The sequence below is a fragment of the Anomaloglossus baeobatrachus genome, chromosome 10 (genome assembly GCF_048569485.1).
Source record: "Anomaloglossus baeobatrachus isolate aAnoBae1 chromosome 10, aAnoBae1.hap1, whole genome shotgun sequence".
Lineage (NCBI taxonomy): Eukaryota > Metazoa > Chordata > Amphibia > Anura > Aromobatidae > Anomaloglossus > Anomaloglossus baeobatrachus.
The window spans coordinates 170,329,559-170,335,558 of record NC_134362.1 but is presented as its reverse complement, the minus strand read 5'-3'; positions in this window follow the sequence as shown (position 1 = coordinate 170,335,558).

Sequence of the window (6,000 nt, the reverse complement as noted above, 5' to 3'; positions counted from 1 at the left end):
ATGACATCATAGACCCATTATGACATCATCAACCCATTATGACATCATCGACCCATTGTGACATCATCGACTCATTGTGACATCATCGACCCATTGTGACATCATCGACCCATTATGACATCATCAACCATTATGACATCATCGACCCATTATGACATCATCGACCCTTTATGACATCATCGACCCATTATGACATCATCGACCCATTATGATATCATTGACCCTTTATGACATCATCAACCCATTATTACATCATCGACCCATTATGACATCATCGACCCTTTATGACATCATCGACCCATTATGACATCGACCCATTATGACATCATCGACCCATTATGACATCGACCCATTATGACATCATCGACACATTATGACATCATCAACCCTTTATGACATCATCGACCCATTGTGACATCATCGACCCATTGTGACATTATCGACCCATTATGACATCATCGACCCTTTATGACATCATCGACCTTTTATGACATCATCGACCCATTGTGACATCATCGACCCATTGTGACATCATCAACCCATGACATCGATTCTTTATGACATCATCGACCCATTATGACATCATCGACCCATTATGACATCATCGACCCTTTATGACATCATCGACCCAATATGACATCATCGACCCTTTATGACATCATAGACCCTTTATGACATCATAGACCCTTTATGACATCATAGACCCATTATGACATCATCGACCCATTACGACATCATCGACCCATTATGACATCATCGATTCTTTATGACATCATCGACCCATTATGACATCATCGACCCATTATGACATCATCGAACCTTTATGACATCATCGACCCATTGTGACATCATCGACTCATTGTGACATCATCGACCCATTGTGACATCGACCCATTGTGACATCATCGACCCATTATGACATCATCAACCATTATGACATCATCGACCCATTATGACATCATCGACCCTTTATGACATCATCGACCCTTTATGACATCATCGACCCATTATGACATCATCGACCCATTATGATATCATTGACCCTTTATGACATCATCAACCCATTATTACATCATCGACCCATTATGACATCATCGACCCTTTATGACATCATCGACCCATTATGACATCGACCCATTATGATATCATTGACCCTTTATGACATCATCAACCCATTATTACATCATCGACCCATTATGACATCATCGACCCTTTATGACATCATCGACCCATTATGACATCATCGACCCATTATGACATCATCGACCCATTATGACATCATCGACCCATTATGACATCATCGACACATTATGACATCATCGACCCTTTATGACATCATCGACCCATTGTGACATCATCGACCTATTGTGACATCATCGACCCATTGTGACATTATCGACCCATTATGACATCATTGACCCATTATTACATCATCGACCCTTTATTACATAATTGACCCATTAGGACATCATCGACCCATTATGACATCAGCGACCCATTATGACATCATCGACCCTTTATGACATCGACCCATTGTGACATCATCGACCCATTGTGACATCATCGACCCTTTATGACATCATCGACCCATTATATCATCGACCCTTTATGACATCATCGACCCATTATGACATCATCGACCCATTATTACATCATCGACCCTTTATTACATCATTGACCCATTAGGACATCTTCGACTTATTATGACATCATCGACCCATTATGACATCATCGACCCATTATGACATCATCGACCCATTATGACATCATCGACTTATGACATCATCGAACCTTTATGACATCATCGACCCATTATGACATCAGCGACCCATTATGACATCATCGACCCTTTATGACATCGACCCATTATGACATCGACCCATTGTGACATCATCGACCCATTGTGACATCATCGACCCATTGTGACATCATCGACCCTTTATGACATCGACTTATTATGACATCATTGACCCTTTATGACATCATCGACACATTATGACATCATCGAACCTTTATGACATCATCGACCCTTTATGACTTCATCGACCGTTTATGACATCGGTACTGGTAACTAGTGATGAGCGGGCACTACCATGCTCGGTATTTGTAACTTATAGCAAGAAGAGAATGGCACTTCCTATATATGCATCAAGGAGATACTGGGGTGCACTTCAGGTTCCAAAGCCAAACAGTGAGAAGTATACAAGGCACTCCCAAGATGATTTGAAGAAAAATATATTCATGTGCGTAACAAAAACGTTTTCGGTCCTATGTGGACCTTCCTCAGTAGATGTGTGAGGGAACACGCTGTGTGGCCTGTCAGATGCGGAATCCATCGCTGTATCTTGGCTGTGTATCAAAGAGTAAGAGAAACCGCATGTGTCTTTTTTTTTGTTTTTTTTAAATAAATACATTTTTATAAAATGGTGTGCGCCCCCCCCCCCCCCCAAATTTGATACCTAGAAGATGGATTTTTATATTTTATTTCAAATAAACAATTTTTTTTGTTTGTCTTTTCGCTTACAGATTAGTAATAGGGTGGTCTGATAGACCCTCCCCATTACTAATAAAGGACTTAGTGGCTGTGAGTTCTCATTAACCCCTTATAATACCCCGACTGTCACCGCAGCGGTGTAATCAGGATAAGCTGGGAGACCATTCTGGGCGGCTGCAGACTGCTATTCTTGTATGGTTGGTGACTGATCTATAGAGATCCTTTTGCAGGTGCAGTGCCACTCCTGATAAAGGCATTACATCAAAACGCGTGTACAGTTTTGCCACCACACACTGGAGGAGGTAAGGCCCATTTTGCTATTGTAATCACTTATAATGTTTTGGCAAACAGCCTAGAGAGAAAAGATTGCTTCAATCAAACAATTAAGAGCAGTAAAACAGTTGGTTGGGTCAATAAATTCCTGACAACTCTCCACGATCAGGTACTTTATGTAATCCAAATACTGATGATGTGAGTACCAAAATTCTGAATGATAATGATTTGTTTGGTTGTACAGGGAGCCATGTCACACTGCGGGCTGATGTTGGTGAGGACCCCCTAAACAGAGCGAGAATCAGCGCAAAGGGAGATGGACACAGGCACGAGGATCATGTGGAAGGTGGTCACATGCAGCTGATCAGTGTCACGATGGACTGTGACATGGCAAGTGGTAGCTGCCCCATGATTAGCACGGATTCCGACGTATTACGGAAGAGGAAAGTGTTACCCCTAACCAGTCAATATGGTGGGAAAAGGTTACACACACTGTCCGGATGATGGGAAAGTGTTATACATGGCCTGTCAAGGATGATGGGAAAGTGCAGTTATTCCCCGAGAAAACAGTCTACATAGCCACTGTCATCCAAGGTCAAAGTGCCCAGAACGCAAGCAATGTACTGCATTCTGAAGCCTCATCCTCTAGGGAGCTATTAGAGGACCAGTTACTGACCCAGAGCAGGTCCCAGAGAATTTTCGTGAGGTTGGGGGGCTTAATGTCCCTTCTGGCTTCCTCTAGCTAGGAGTTTCAAGCAGCAATGCATTCTGATGCCCATCTAGAGGCGTTGAACGACCCCACGGAGAAGCCAACTTCTGAGTCTTAAGGCCCCGTCACACACAGAGATAAATCTTTGGCAGATCTGTGGTTGCAGTGAAATCATGGACATATTGTTCCATTTGTACACAGCCACAAACCTGGCACTGATTGTCCACAATTTCACTGCAACCACAGATCTGCCACAGATTTATCTGGGTGTGTGACAGGGCCTTAAGGAGGACAGCGTATTGTGGGATCCAGGGAGATGCCATGGGGAGATGGGCTTGAGAGATGATCTGTAAATCAGTCTCCAATGCCATCTCTAGAAGGTGGAGCTGTCATAATGTAATGGCAAAAGAGGACCAATGTATAGAAACCAGGCTTTCTCATAATTTAGAAATTAAACAAGAGCTAGCACTCTAAACGTACATCTGGCCCCTGTACAGCTAGGACCCCCTAGTGTGAACAAGTAATTTAACTAATACAGCTTCTGGAAAACTCACACAAGGTCTGGGGTCTGTATATACGAGAGATTAGAAGCGATAAACATATCACCTCTGAAGTAGTCTCTCCCTGACTTTAAATGACTGAAACCAGACACTCTGGAGTTGATATCCAGTTATGAATATTGAGGTTCTTGTGGCAGGCATAGTTATGGGAGATATATTTTCGTTGTTGTGATGAACTGGCGAACATAATGGCACCTAGTCACATCATTGTGACGCCTGTACAGCTATGATCTCCAAATAAAAAAAAAAAATCAGGTAGATGGATGACAATATATTGTATATATTTCCTATCTATGGAAAAGTAAAATCCTGATAGAAAATATGGCATTAAAATCTACCTGGGACCTCCAAAGCCAGAGATATCCCTGAAAATTGGGGATCCCATAATTTTCTAAACACCAGAGCTACGTCCCATGACCAGACCCATCTAAGGTCACCAAAGCGAGGTATGTGGGAGTGACTGTTCTTTAATAAATATAAGATTGATGCATTTGTTCAATGCTGGAAAATACACTTCTGTGCAGGATTGCTCCATACCTTTTAATAGGAAAGCTTGCCTCCAAAAAGAGAATTGTGCCACCCCTGCAAGCAGAGGTCAAGTACTTTTCTTTAATCCCTTTTATTTTTTATAACTGTGTAGTTTCTATAGTTTTGTCCCCTTTGTAATACATTTTATTTTTAAAAACACTGCTTATTTTTCAAACTAAATATATAAAATGTAATAGCTTTGTTCCTCTTGCTCTATAAAGCGCCTCCCTAAAATCTTGTGAGGCCAAATGGTACCAGTAACAGATGTCCTACCATCCTGCATGGATTATTGTGGCACTTGGCAGTGGCCATACCGAGGTGTGGGTGTGGGTGTGTGTGGTGTGGTGTGGTGTGTGTGTTATATACCATGGGTTGGAATCAAGTGTATATATACTATACATTCACTGTGAAAGCGCCCAACAATCAGCCTAGTAATGAAAGCCACCAACACCTCGTCCATCAATTGTCAGTCAATTGCGTATTGTCCTGATGATTGGAAGATGACAAACGGCATCAGCAGTGGGATATCTTCGTGAGCTCCTGTGCTGCCTCCGTGACGGGCAGTTTTAGAGAATGTAACCATAGGCAAAATTAAAAGAGGAGCTCTAAATGCTAACATACTGCAGAGTCACAAACATTTGAGGGTACTATACACGCTGCGACATCGCTAGCGATAGCACCCGCCCCCGTCGTTCGTGCGACATTTTGTGATTGCTGCCGTAGCGAACATTATCGCTACGGCAGCGTCACACGCACATACCTGTGCAGCGACATTGCTGTTACCGCCTAACAATCGCTTGTTCAAGGGGGAGGTGCGTTCGGCGTCACAGCGATGTCACTAAGCGGCTGTCCAATAGAAGCGGAGGGGCGGAGATGAGCGGGACGTAACATCCCGCCCACCTCCTTCCTTCCGCATTGCCGGTGGAGGCAGGTAAGGAGATGTTTGTCGTTCCTGCGGTGTCACACATAACTATGTGTGACACCGCAGGAACGACAAACAACATCGTACCTGCAGCAGCAACGATATTAAGGAAATGAGCGACGTGTCAACGATCACCGTTTTTGGACGATTTTGCGATTGTTGATAGTCGCTCCTTGGTGTCGCACGCTGCAATGTCGCTACCGGTGCCGGATGCGCGTCACTAGCGACGTGACCCCGACGATATATCGGTAGCAATGTCGCAGCGTGTAAAGCACCCTTTAGGGTGCATTCACACAAACCAAATTCAAACCGTTAAATGAGCCCCAAAAAAACATATGGGAGAGAAGGCTTCGTAATAGTAGGATGTTATTGATGGCGTTTCACCAGTTGGTAGCACTTCATCCGGTGTAAAGAATGATATTTTGGTTATGGAATAAAGAATTCAATCCCCAATGACTTAGGTCAGCCATCACCCAACGAACAATCAAAAAGTTAACAACTAAGAATGTTCCTC